This window comes from Nomascus leucogenys, chromosome X, assembly GCF_006542625.1.
Source record: "Nomascus leucogenys isolate Asia chromosome X, Asia_NLE_v1, whole genome shotgun sequence".
NCBI classification, from domain to species: Eukaryota; Metazoa; Chordata; class Mammalia; order Primates; family Hylobatidae; genus Nomascus; species Nomascus leucogenys.
This window is the reverse complement of record NC_044406.1, coordinates 94,061,173-94,076,298: the sequence shown is the minus strand read 5'-3', so window position 1 is coordinate 94,076,298 and position 15,126 is coordinate 94,061,173. Positions and strand designations below refer to the sequence as shown.

General features: G+C 41.1%; 1 pseudogene; it reads right to left on the bottom strand.

The window, feature by feature from the left end:
• LOC100586247 overlaps positions 1-9,834 on the bottom strand; it is a 54,727-nt pseudogene extending 44,893 nt beyond the window's left edge.
• Between the last annotated feature and the right edge of the window lie 5,292 nt (positions 9,835-15,126).

Sequence of the window (15,126 nt, the reverse complement as noted above, 5' to 3'; positions counted from 1 at the left end):
AAGGCGTAGGAAGGACGCCTCCCAACTTGGGAGGTTTTCCAGGGCCCCAATTTCCACCAGCCAGAAGTTTGATTTACTGGCACCATCTGTGGGAAGACAAATGGCCCCTTCTGGCTGTGCTGGTCAGATGCAGGGAAGGAAGGAAAGAAAGAGAAATAAATGGAGGAAGGCAGATTAGTACATCAATAAATACCCAAGTGACATATGATGAGTGAACAAATAAAAATCCTTCACAGGAAGGTGGCAGGTGTCCTGTGATGGTGATGTTGAAGTGAAAGGGGTGACACTTTCCTTTTTTTTAGCCCAAGGATAATCTCTTAAATTCTGGGTACAAACAATACAGTATAACTCTTATGGTTGCCATGACAACGTGAATCCCTCTCCTCTGATGTCAGGCTGCTCTTCCCCCTCCTTTAGAATCCGAATGCCAGTTTTCTTTCCACAGTAAATGCTGTGCATGGTTTCAAGGGCTCAATGATGGGCTCATATAATAACTCCCTGTCTCCCAGGACTGTTTGTTCTGGAACCCTAAGGTCACATTCTTTTTGGGGCAGAGGGAGCCGGACATGTGGGAGACTAGACCAGGGAAGACAGATTGTTCCAATTAGGCACGTGACCTAATTTTGCTGATGTCTGGGGCCAGCCTCTGACCAGTCCAAGGTCCACATCTCTCCTTCCTCCACCTTACACTGACATCAGATCTGCCTTTAGGAGAGCACAGTACTAGGACCTGCTTTGGGGAGTAACCTGGGGACTACGGCATAATTTGAAGCCTTTCTGCTAAAAATCTCTTTATCCGTTGGCCTGCACAAAACTCCCATTATTAGAATCACTTATATAGATGAAAGCCTTAAAAATAGCTGCCAAATTAAAATGCTTCCTGTGCATGGAAATAAGAACTAGCCTGTAAAGCCTTAGAGTAAATTAGAAAGGGAGGACAGAGCTCTTGAGGGCCTGGGACACAGTATAGATCAATTTGATGCAGGATGAGGAATAGGTTCATAATACTAGGAACTCCTCAGTACACACTGATTTTTCACATTCCTCCCAAGTCTATTCCCTTTTTATCCTAGCTCATTAAACCTAGAAGGCATGCTCGATACCTATCTCTCAGCACTCAAGTCCAACTAATCATTACTTCATGTCAATTCTAATGTCTTCAAACCTCTCGAAACCATCTACTTCTCTTCACCTCCATAATCACTACCCTAGTCCAGGTCATCCTCATTTCTTACCTGCATTACTTTATTACACAAGCCTCCTAACTCATCTCCCTAGTCCTATTTTTTCTTCCTTTTGCCACCCATTCTCCACTCTGCAACCATTCTCTAACATGAGAATGTGATCATACCACTCCTGTACTTAAAACACATCGATGCAATCCTATTGCTTACAGGGTAGAGGTCAGCCTACTTAGCACAGCGCTCAAGACCCTCCACACGTGACCTAGCTCTTGCATCCCCAGCCATATGTCACATATCTCACCCCACCCCAACACTTCCCACATGACCTACGCTTTAGCCACAACGAACTACTCTTTGTGGTTTGTTGAACTTACCAAGTTTCTGATTTTTTGCACAAGAGGCTTGCTTTCCCTAAAACACGCTCCCATTTCTTTCCCTTTTATCTAATTTACTCCTATTACTCCTAGTCCTTCAAGGGTGACCTCATGTACTACCTCCTCCAAAGTCTGGATTAGTTACTTTTCTGCCAGGGACACACAGTACTCATGTATCTTTCAGGAAATGCAGTAACTAAATTGCATTGTAGTCATCTGTTGAGTTACAGATACAGATATACCCTGGTGGGCTGTGAGTTTGTGAGGACAAAGACTGTGTCTTTATTTACTTTTATATCTGTAGTCCCTAACACGGTATCTGTCAATCGGCAATTCTCGGTAAATATTTGTTGAAAAAATGAATAGAACTCAGACAGTATGGATAAACTAGGGGAGTAGCTGCTGCTCTTGGTGGGGGAGAGAAGGCAAAAGGGGAAACGGAAACCCAGGGAGAAAAGAATAAATAAAATTCAGGAAAACTCTGAAAAATAGCATTAAAGAGGAATAAGGCCTATTAGATATTGAAGCACGTTATGATGCTACATTAAAACAGTTGGGTTCTGGAGAGAAAAATAGAGCAATGTCTATTAACAGTCCTAAACACATGTGGGAAATTAGTATATTTTAAAGATGGCATATCAAATCAACGGAGGGGGGCAGATGAGTTATTCAAAAACTATACCTGTACAACAAGCTAGCTGAATTCTCAAACTAACTTTTTACACCAGAATTAATTACGGATGAATCAAACATTTTAATATGAAAAATGAAACCTTAAAAGTGCTAAAAGAAAATATTGGAGAATTTAAATATATACAATCCTGGAAAGGAGTGGGCCTTTCTAAGCAGGCCATAAATTCAAAAGCCTTAAAAATTGGATAAATGTGACCACATAAAAATTTGAAACCTTGCCACAGCAAAAAAAATACAGAAACAAAGTCAGAAGGCAAATGACAAACTACAAGATATTTGCAACACTTAAAATTTCCTTAATTTCCAAAGAGCTCAAACAAATCAAAAGAAAAAACACCAATAACCTAGAGACAAATGAGCAAATGATATGAATAGGCAGTTCAAATAAAAAGAAATACAGGCCAGGCATGGTGGCTCATGCCTGTAATCCCAGCACTTTGGGAGGCCAAGGCGGGTGGATCACCTGAGGTCAGAAGTTCAAGACCAACCTGGCCAACATGGTAAAACCCTGTCTCTAAGAATTAAAAAAAAAAAAAAAATTAGCTGGGCATGGTGGTGGACACCTGCAATCTCAGCTACTCTGGATGCTGAGGCAGGAGAATTGCTTGAACCCGGGAGGCAAAAGTTGCAGTGAGCCAAGGTTGCACCATTACACTCTAGCCTGGGCAACAAGAGTGAAACTCTGTCTCAAAAAAAAAAAAAAAAAAAAAGAAATACAAATGGCAAATACACATGTTTTTAAAGTTCAACCTTACTTGTAAACAAATAAATGCAGATCAAAACAGCAAGATGGTTTTTTTTTCCAAGCATACTGGCAAATTTTTAAAGAGATTGGTAATATCCACTGCTGATGAGAGCATAGGGGAATAGGCAATTCGGCTACTAAAATTTTTAGGGTACATATTCTCTGACCTAGCAATTCTACTTATATTGCATAGTGATTAAGAGCACAGGCTCTGGAATAAGACTGTCTACATTCAATTTCTGTCTCTACAACTTAGCTTTGTGATCTTAGGAAAGTTCCTTAAACTCTTTAAGCCTCAGTTTCCCCATCAGCAAAATGGGGATAATAGGAGTACTTACCTCATAGAGTTGTTGTAAAAATAAAATGAGATAAGGCATGTAAAGTGCTTAGCACAGTACCTAGCACAGAGTAAGTGCTCAATAAGCATTAGCTGTTATTATTATTGTTGTGCTTAAAGGGGCATTTATTAGGATATTCATTGCAGCTATTGCTTATAATGGGAAAAACCCCTAGAAACAACCTAAATATCCATCAATAAGGAATTGCTTTAATAAATGATGATATACTTATGCACTGTCATTATGCAGCCATTAAAAAGAAAGAGATGACATACATCTATATGGACCAATTTGGATAAAACTTGAAGCTATGAACTGTGCAAAAATATGATTTCATCTGTGTAAATAAAAACAGGAAATATGCCTTTCTTTCCCTTTCTCTCTCCATATATGTATATCATACATTTTTTTCTTGAAGTTTATTCAAGATACTGAAAAGAGTATCTCTTTGGAGAAAGGATCTGGTGGGGATACTTGGGATGATGAACGGGAGAGTTTTGCTTTTCAGTTCATACTTTTATGAACTATTTGATCTTTTGATCTTGTGTGTGTGTGTGTGTATGAAATGGCCTGATAAACTCAAATCCTGTCACTGTTCACAATCTTCCAACAGCTTTCCACCTCGCTCTGAATGAAAGCTTAAATCCTTCCAATGGCCTGCCAGGTCGTCATGATCTGATTTCTTGCTCTGCCCTTCCCTCTCCAAACTTCTCCCCGGCTACTTTCTCCCTTGCTTACTCTGCTCCAGTCACACTGACTTTTGCACTTTGCTGCAGGCATGACAACCAGAGCCCCATCTCAGGACCTTCATCCTTGCTATTGTCCTCTGCCTTTGAAGTTCTTCCTGCAGCCATTCACCTGGCTTACTCCCTCACCTCCTTTAAGTCTTAACTCAAATGCCACATTCTCAGCAAGGCCTTCTATGCCTCTCCCCCATTTAAAAATTGCAACTCCTGACAACTCTTTCCCCATATCCTGCTATATTTTTTCCATAGGGTTCACAACAATCTAATATACTATAAATTTTCACTGTTACTTTATCTCCTATCTCTCTGCGCTGTCATGTAAGATCCATGAGGACAGAGATTTTTGTCTGTTTTGTTCATTTGTCTGTTCACGTTCATTGCTCTAACTCTAGTGCCTAATGTCTAGTGTCTCACAAATAGTAGGTACTCAAAAAAAAACTTGTTGAATGAGTGAGCCTTCCAGACAAGAAGGAGCCTAAGAACCAAGTCCCGCCTTTTTCCTTATTCCAATTCCTCTCTGGCTTTTTTCTTTTTAATTCCTTCTCCCCCTTGTATTTCTAACTTTCCCTTTAACCTTTTGCCTGACAAACTAAAAAAATAGTTGTCGAAACAGTGGATTTTGTGTGTCCACTCTGAGATATTTGCATATCCATTCTGAGTATTTAGTTATTCACTGATAACTAAAGAGTAAAAATTCCAGGAATATTTTCATTTTAGTAGGGATCAAAACCTATAGGCAAAGGGATTATCCATCTTCTTGGAATCCCTCAGATCTCCTCACACTTGGGGTGCACTTGTTACTAACTATGAGGGCACAGCACCTCTACTTTCCCCCTCCCACTTATTTAATGGCCCCAATGGGCCTAGCAGTTCCTTTAAGATTATTATTTGATTCTCACAATTCCCAGGGCCTAAAAAGAGTGCATAATGTCAAGACCCTTCAGAGTACTGTATTCAGGAGACATATCTCATGTGCAAAGACACACACAGGTTCAAAATAAAGAGATGGAGAAATATTCACCAAGCAAAAAAAAAAAAAGCAGGGGTTGCAATCCTAGTCCCTGATAAAACAGACTTTAAACCAACAAAGACCAAAAAAGATGAAGAAGAGCATTACGTAATGGTAATGGGATCAATGCAACAAGAAGAGCTAATTATCATAAATATATATGCACCCAATATAGGAGCACCCAGATTCATAAAGCAAGTTCTTAGAGACCTAAAAGGAGGCTTAGACTCACACGCAATAATAGTGGGAAACTTTAACACCCCACTGCCAATATTAGATCAATGAGACAGAAAATTAACAAGGATATTCAGGACTTGAACTCAGCTCTGGACCCAGCAGACCTAATAGACATCTACAGAACTCTCCACCCCAAATCAACAGAATATACATTCTTCTCAGCACTGCATCGCACTTAGTCTAAAATTGACTACACAACTGGAAGTAAAACACTCCTCAGCAAATGCAAAAGAACGGAAATCATAACAAACAGCCTCTCAGACGGCAGTGCAATCACACTAGAAGTCAGGATTAAGAAACTCCCTCAAAACTGCACAACTACATGGAAACTGAACAACCTGCTCCTGAATGACTACTGGATAAATAATGAAATTAAGGCAGAAATAAATACATTTTTTGAAACCAATGAGAACAAAGACACAACGTACCAGAATCTCTGGGACACAACTAAAGCAGTGTGTAGAGAGAAATTTATAGCACTAAATGCCCACAGGAGAAAGCAGGAAAGATCTAAAATCAATACCCTAACATCATAATTAAAAGAACTAGAAAAGCAAGAGCAAACAAATTTAAGAGCTAGCAGAAGACGAGAAATAACTAAGATCAGAGCAGAACTGAAGGAGATAGAGACACAAAAAACCCTTCAAAAAATCAATAAATCCAGGAGCTGGTTCTTTGAAAAGATTAACAAAATAGACTGCTAGCCAGACTAATAAAGAATAAAAGAGAGAAGAATCAAATAGACACAATAAAAAATGATAAAGGGGATATCACCACTGATCCCACAGAAATACAAACTACCATCAGAGAATACTATAAACACCTCTATGCAAATAAACTAGAAAATCTAAAAGAAATTGATAAATTCCTGGACACATACACCCTCCCAAGACTAAACCAGGAAGAAGTCAAATCCCTGAAAAGACCAATAACAAGTTCTGAAATTGAGGCAGTAATTAATAGCTTACCAACCAAAAAAAGTCCACGACCAGATGGATTCACAGCCCAATTCTATCAGAGGTACAAAGAGGAGCTGGTACCATTACTTCTGAAACTATTCCAAACAATAGAAAAAGAGGGAATCCTCCCTAACTCATTTTATGAGGCCAGCATCATCCTGATACCAAAACCTGGCAGAGACACAACAAAAAAAAGGAAATTTCAGACCAACATCCCTGATGAACTTCGATGCGAAAATCGTCAATAAAATACTGGCAAACCGAATCCAGCAGCACATCAAAAAGCTTATCCACCATGATCAAGTGGTCTTCATCCCTGGGATGCAAGGCTGGTTAAAATACACAAATCAATAAACGTAATTCATCACATAAACAGAACCAATGACAAAGACTACATGTTTATCTCAAATGATGCAGAAAAGGCCTTCAGTAAAATTCAGCACCCCTTCATGCTAAAAACTCTCAATAAACTAGGTATTGATGGAATGTATCTCAAAATAATAAGAGCTACTTATGACAAACCCACAGCCAATATCATACTGAATGGGCAAAAGCTGGAAGCATTCCCTTTGAAAACTGGCACAAGACAAGGATGCCCTCTCTCACCACTCCTATTCAACAGAGTGTTGGAAGTTCTGGCCAGGGCAATGAGGCAAGAGAAAGAAATAAAGGGTATTCAATTAGGAAAAGAGGAAGTCAAATTGTCCCTGTTTGCAGATGACATGATTGTGTATTTAGAAAACCCCATCATCTCAGCCCAAAATCTCCTTAAGCTGATAAGCAACTTCAGCAAAGCCTCAGGATATGAAATCAGTGTCCAAAAATCACAAGCATTCCTATACACCAATAATAGACAAACAGAGAGCCAAATCATGAGTGAACTCCTGTTCACAATTGCTACAAAGAGAATGAAATACCTAGGAATCCAACTTACAAGGAATGTGAAGGAATTCTTCAAGGAGAACTACAAACCACTGCTCAAGGACATAAGAGAGGACACAAACAAATGGAAAAACATTCCATGCTCATGGATAGGAAGAATCAATATCATGAAAATAGCCATACTGCCCAAAGTAATTTATAGGTTCAATGCTATCCCCATCAAACTACCATTGACTTTCTTCACAGAATTAGAAAAAACTACTTTAAATTTTATATGGAACCAAAAAAGAGCCTGTATAGCCAAGACCATCCTAAGAACAAAGAACAAAGCTGGAGGCATCATGCTACCTGACTTCAAACTATATTATAAGGCTACAGTAACCAAAACAGCATGGTACTGGTACCAAAACAGATATATAGACTGATGGAACAGAACACAGTCCTCAGAAATAACGCCACATATCTACAATCATCTGATCTATGACAAACCTGACAAAAACAAGCAATAGGGAAAAGATTCCCTATTTAATAAATGGTGTTGGGAAAACTGGCTAGCCATATGCAGAAAACTGAAACTGGACCCCTTAACTTAAGATGCATTAAAGATGTAAACGTAAGACCTAAAACCAGAAAAACCCTAGAAGAAAACCTAGGCAATCCCATTCAGGACATAGGCATGGACAAAGACTTCATGACTAAAACACCAAAAGCAATGGCAACAAAAGCCAAAATTGACAAATGGGATCTAATTAAACTAAAAAGCTTCTGCATAGCAAAGGAAAGTATCATCAGAGTGAACAGGCAACCTATAGAATGGGAGAAAAGTTTTGCAATCCATCCATCTGACAATGGCTAATATCCAGAATCTACAAGGAACCTAAACACATTTAAAAGAAAAAAACAACCCCATCAAAAAGTGGGCAAAGGATGTGAACAGACATTTCTCAATAGAAGACATTTATGCAGCCAATGAACATATGAAAAAAAGCTCATCATCACTGGTCATTAGAGAAATGCAAATCAAAACCACAATAAGATAGCATCTCATGCCAGTTAGAATGGTGATCATTAAAAAGTCAGGAAACAAGAGATGCTGGAGAGAATGTGGAGAAATAGGAATGCTTTTACACTGTTGGTGGGAGAGTAAATTAGTTCAACCCTTGTGGAGGACAGTGTGGCGATTCCTCAAGGATCTAGAACCAGAAATACCATTTGACCCAGCAATCCCATTACCGGGTATATACCCAAAGGATTATAAATCATTCTACTATAAAGACACATGCACAGATAATGTTTATTGCAGCACTGTTCACAATAGCAAAGACTTGGAACCAACCCAAATGCCCATCAATGATAGACTGGATAAAGAAAATGTGGCACACATACACCATGGAATACTATGCAGCCATAAAAAGGGATGAGTTTGTGTTCTTTGCAGGGACATGGATGAAGCTGGAAACCATCATTCTCAGCAAACTAACACATGAACAGAAAAGCAAACACCACATGTTCTCACTAATAAGTGGGAGTTGAACAATGAGAACACATGGACGCAGGGAGGGGAACATCACACACTGGGGCCTGTCAGGGGGTGGGGGGGTAGAGGAGGGATAGCATTAGGAGAAATACCTAATGTAGGTGACGGGTTGACGGGTGCGGCAAACCACCATGGCATGTGTATACCTACGTAACAAACCTGCACATTCTGTATATGTATCCTAGAACTTAAAGTATAATTTTTTAAAAAATAGTGCATAACAAGAAGAATAGCTCACGCCTGTAATCCCAGCACTGTGGCAGGCTGAGGCAGGTGGATTGCTTGAGCCCAGGAGTTTGAGACCAGCCTGGGCAACATGACGAAACCTCATCTCTACTAAAATACACAAATTAGCCAGGCATGGTGTCACATGCCTGTAGTCCCAGCCACTAGGGAGGCTAAGGTGGAAGCATTGCTTGAGCCTGGGATGTCGAGGCCGCAGTGAGCTGAGGTTACACCACTGCACTCCAGCCTGGGCAACAGAGTGAGACCTTATCTCAAAAAGAAAAAAAAAAAAGGAAAGAAAGAAAGAAAAGAAACAAACTCGAGTTGCAAATTAATAATGAGTGTTCTTGAAGAAATATGGACACATGACTGTAAATACATACACGCCTGTAAATACATATACACATTTACATACACCAGTTGTCAAAAATATATCAAGGCAATTTCTAAGCAATTTCCTATGAACAACAGCAATATATCTTATACTTAAAACAACAAAGTCCTTGAAAAATTCTCAATCTTGCAAAGTCCTGTATCTTTTATGAGCCAATAAAAATGTAATCCCAGATCCAAACATTTACAGATCATTCAAATTGCTCCCTTCCTCTACAAAAAGGCAGGAGACAGGATGAACTCTGTTAATAGGATTACACCTGAATATGTGTGGGAGGGCCCAGGGTCACAATCAAACCATTCAGTTTTATTCAGGGGAAAGATGACCATCGTGTGTGTGTGTGTGTGTGTGTGTGTGTGTGTGTGTGTGTGTTGGGGGGAATAATTTAGATTGAGTTCTGGGGTGAGAGGGTCTTAGAATCCTTTCAGCTCCCATCCACTGTCCATACCAGATACTTTTCTTCCTCCAGCGCTGACTCCAATACCTTCTCTGGGCCAGGTCGAAAATCCATTGTGGGGACTGGTCATTTTTGGGAAGTGAGAATGGTGACTGTGGAGCTTAGAGTCTGATGGAAAGTTGGACCATCTGGGTTACCCAGCAGGACCTCCTGGCTGAATGCCCCAAATATGTGACCAGAAACAAGGTCATAAGCATCAAAGAGCTCAGAGAAGAGAATGGTGGAGTCAAATCTGTCAGCTTAAAAAAACCAAACCATTGATTTGAAGGAACATCTTATTGTTCAGGCCTCAGCTTATTTGATCCTTATGGAGGAGTCTAGTTGTAACTCAGTGTTTCTCAACATTTAATGTGCTTGTTAAAAAAGTTTCCCAGACCTCGTTCCCATAGCTGCTTAGTCAGTTAAGTTAAGGTTCATGAATCCGCATTTATAACAAGCCTATTGTCACCTATGCTGATGCTACTGGTTCTTCAAGAACTACACTTTGGGAATCACAGCTTTTGTTTTAGCTCAGAACTTCTCAAGCTCCAATGTGCATATGAATCATCTGGAAATCTTGTTAAAATTTAGATTCTGATTCAAAAGGTCTGAGGTGGGGCCTGAGATTCTGCATTTTTAACTAGCTCCCAGGAAATGATGGTGCTGCTTGCTGGTTTAGGGGCCACACTTTGGCTACCAAGGGTTTAGCATATGTTCCCTGTGATGGTTAATTTTATTATATATGTCAACCTGACTGAGCCCCAGGATATGGAGACATTTGGTCAAATCCTTTTCTCAGTGTGCTCGTGAGGGTGTGTCTCGATGAGATTAGCATTTGAATTGGCAGACTAACTAAAGCAGATTGCCCTCCCTATTGTGGGTGGGCCTCATGCAATTGATTGAAGACCTGAATACAACAAAAAGGCTGACCCTACCACAAGTAGGAGGAAACCCTTTCCTGCCTGACTGCTTGAACTGGGACATTGGTCTTCTCTTGTATTTGGACTCGATCTGAAACACTGACTCTTCTTGGGTCTCAAGCTGGCCATCTTTCAGACTGGAACTACACCGTCAGCTCTCCTGGGTCTTCAGCTTGCCAAATGCAGAGCTTGAGACTTCTCAGCTTCCATAATTACGGGAGCCAATCCCTTATAATAAATTTCTTTCTATATTTCTTTCTTTTTTTTTTCTTTTTTTGAGATGGAGTCTCGCTCTGTCGCCCAGGCTGGAGGGCAATGGCACAGTGGCGCGATCTCAGCTCACTGCAAGCTCCGCCTCCTGGGTTCATGTCATTCTCCTGCCTCAGCCTCCCGAGTAGCTGGGACTACAGGCACCCGCCACCATGCCCGGCTAATATTTTGTATTTTTAGTCGAGACAGGGTTTCACCGTGTTATCCAGGATGGTCTTGATCTCCTGACCTCATGATCCGCCTGCCTCGGCCTCCCAAAGTGCTGGGATTACAGGCATAAGCCACCACACCCGGCCTTCTTTCTATATTTCTATATATACCTCTGTCCATATCTATATCTATTTATTGTCTAAGATCCATGTTTATGTCCTATTTGTTCTGTTTCTCTGAAGAACCCTGGTTAATACATCCCCAGATCAAATTTGAAAATCCAGTCTCCCTATGATTGGGTACTGTGTTTCTATGTTAGGGGATATCAGTCTAAACTGGAATTCTGGAGGCCTAAAAAGTCATACTCTTTGGCATTAGAAGCAGTGACCAAAATCTGCTATGGGTTCTTGGGTTCCCTGAACCTTGTAAACAGTAACAATTCATATAAATCTCACATTGTGCCAGGAGTTATGCTAAATATTTACATGAATTATCTTATCTGAAACTCCCAACAGGTAGTACTATTACTATCCCCATTTTATAAATGGTAAAATGAAGACTCAGAGAGTTTGAGTAAGTTAAGTAAGTGAGACACAACCTTACTCTCTCTTTGATTTCCAAAAAGAAATCTTGGTCAATGCTTCAAGAGAATTTTGAACCCAATCTGTCTCACAGCAAGCCTAAGCTTCTAACCATTATATTACACTGTCCTTCCTGCTGACCAGTTATGGTATTGCCTAATTCACATGAGGGGTTCAAGGCAGATTTTGTAGACATGTCTGTCTGCTAGTTTCCCAGAAGATACACTGAAAATACTTACTGAGCTTTTCCTCTTTGTCAATGATTATGGGATGTTTACATTCTAAAATTTGGTGACAGCTCTCAGCTCTGCATGGCTCATTTTTGAGTCATGACTATATGTTGGGTTTCCTGGTGTAGGCAGATTACATTTAGTACCTTATTCAGGCCCCCATCAGTCCAGAGGTCTAGGCTGGCTCTTTTTCACAGGTTAACAGCATTTATGCATCATCTGTGCATGTCTCAATATTGCAATCCTCAGTAGACATCAGTTTCCAGAAGGTAGGTTCTAGCACTTTGGATGCAAAGGGCCTGCAGATTTCAGTACTAGGCAATGTTTCCTATCTGTAGGTGGCAGCAAACAAAGTGATGGGCCAGATGAAACAAATGGTTGCAGGAGTGGCCCAAGTCCAGATCCAACAAGAGCTTTCTTTAAAGCTCCCATTTCTGAAACAACCCATCATTCCCAGAGGAGAGGAGTATGGCTGTTTCAAAAGCCAAGAACAAACTCTCTCTGAACAGATTAATCCTTCTGCCACAGAGGTAAAGCTCAAAACCAAAAACTGGCCAAGGAGCTCTGATGATGTCTATCCATCAGCCAATCCAAGTGCAAATGAGGCTGCACACAGGCTGGGGAACAGAGCCAAACCAGTTGAGTCAGCTGGGCCCTTAACTGTAAGAATGAAAAATATTTCTCACTTCAACTGGTGGCATTAATATCACAAGATACTAGTGCTCATTTATGGTGGTAGTGGATACATTTGATTAAGGATCATATATACATGTAAATGTCCTTACCTCTTTTCTGTGCAGGCGTTGTCTTTTCCTCATGCAATTGCTGCTGCACAAACTCAAAAGACTTTTGGGCAGGAAGTCTGAGTGCCTTGACCTAACATTCACCTTTTGTGCAAAGTAAGGTTTTACTGAGGAAAAGGAACTGGGGCTGGGTGGACTATAAGCTCTGAACAAATTTTTGTGGGTTTGCTTGAAGATGCCTGTGCTGTTAACTCCTCCATTTCTATGCATTTGCATTTGACTTCTAATTCCAACCTTATCTCTGCGGAACTGAGGGATTTGTCCACGACTGGCCAGCTTAGATAGGGAAATAGTGGCTTCTCAGAGGCCAGGTGTCGGGGTGGTAGCATTCATCTCAGCTCAGGATTCTGGGGAAAGCCTGTGGAGGGGGAGGAGAGGCAGATGGAGACAGCTGAAGCTGTTACTGAGTCCTTCCTGTCTGAGACTGCCCTTCCCCTTTGATTTTTGTACCAGACATAGTTTCACTACTTAATTTTAAAGTCTCAGCCCTGGCATGAAGAAATGCTGCTGGTGCACCTGATTCACAGTACCCAGGAAAGGAGAGGCCAACAGGATCACTGGGCCCAGGCCTTAAGTTCAGTGCAGCAGCAGATTTTGGCTGCTGCTTAGTGACCTGTTTGTTCCATGGAGCAAGATAGGAGATTTCCTCATAAATATTGATCCATCTATCCTGCACCGCTGACACCAGCACTAGCCAAATCTGTAGGTGAAAAGGATGGATACAAGGGAGAAGTGCCTCAAAATCTGAAAACCACATGCGCTTCATTGAGAGGTTCTGAGGACTTGTGAGGTGGCACTTAAAAAATAATAGCTTAATCTGCATGTTGTCTGAGCTTGCTGATTCTTATTTATTTTCATTTATTTTACTTTTATTTCACTTCATTTTATTATGACACAGAATCCCTTGAGTGGCTTCCTTAGTTAAGTAAACTAAGGCCAGTGTGCACATTTGTGCAAGAGAAAGGGTGTTACACAGAGTCGTTTGCCCTAAGCTTCTCTAATTCTTTCTTTAAACAGAGCTTCAGGTGTGCGTGTGGAGTGGGGAGGGAAGGGTGGTGGCTTCTGAAAGGAAAAGGAGTGATACCCCAAGCTGTCTTCCTGGAGATTTCACATTAGGGAAATCTGACCAAGTGGGTAGGCCTGACCATAGTTTCTTGGCAGGAAAGAACACTGAAGGCCACAAGGAGCAGCTCAGTGTGATGGAAGGGAAGTGTGTCATTTTGAAGGCTTCTTTTTCTCTGCTTCCTACTCTGCTTCTGGCTTCTGCATCTGCATGTGTTTTTGTTTCCCTTGGGTCACCAGGCACAACCTTAGTTCCTCTTTGATTTCCAAAAAAATCTGCTCATACTCAGTATTCAGCAAGTGTGGATAACCTTCACTGATGTTTTGGGAGGATGCCAGGGAGGGGTCACAGCAGGGAGCCCTTCAGTGTCTGTCAGACCTCTTATATTCTTCTTCCTATCCTTCCTTTTATGCTTATTTTACCTTCCTCTATCCTAGATTGTGTTCCTACCTCTCCTGCAATTTCTTCTCCCTCTATTAGAGCATCTAGCAAGTCAATCCATCAAGGCCTCAAGAGGATTAAGAATCTTTCTTCCGTGTTCCAGTAGCCATCCTCTTTAAAAAGAGGTATTTATTTTTGCCGTTATCATTTGTCCTCATACTTTCCCATAAGAAAGATGGAAAAACAGAGGTAATAGAGAGGCACATAGCAATCCAACAGTATTGCGCAGGACCAGGCACAAGTCCTTTGTATACCAGCCTGGTTCTCTTTTCTTAAGAGCACTCTTTGTTCTTTCTAATAGGTTTGCTAACTGCACATGTTCTTTTATTTATTTATTTTTTTGAGATGGAGTTTTGCTCTGTCGCCCAGGCTGGAATGCAGTGGCACAATCTTGGCTCACTGCAACTTCCACCACCTGGGTTCAAGCAATTCTCCTGCCTCAGCCTCCCAAGTAGCTGGGATTACAGGAGTATGCCACCATTCCTGGCTAATTTTTGCATTTTTAGTAGAGACAGTGTTTCCCCATATTGGCCAGGCTGGTCTCTAACTCCTGACCTCAAGTGATCTGCTTGCCTCGGCCTCCCAAAGTGCTGGGATTACAGGTGTGAGCCACCGTGCCCGGCCCCCAACTGCACATGTTCTAATGAGGAATCTTTTCTGGATGGTGGATAATATGGTTTGGTAGTTTTGTTCCCTCCAAATCTCATGTTGAAATGTGACTTCCAGTGTTGGAGGAGAGCCTAGTGAGAGGGGTTAGTGTCATGGGGGCAAATCCCTCATGAATGGCTTGGTGCTGTCCTAGCAGTAGCGAGTGAATACTCACTCTATTAGCTCACACCAGATCTGGTTGTTTAAAAGATCCTGGCACCTCCTCGCTTTTCTTTCTCTTGCTCTCCCTCTCACCAGGTG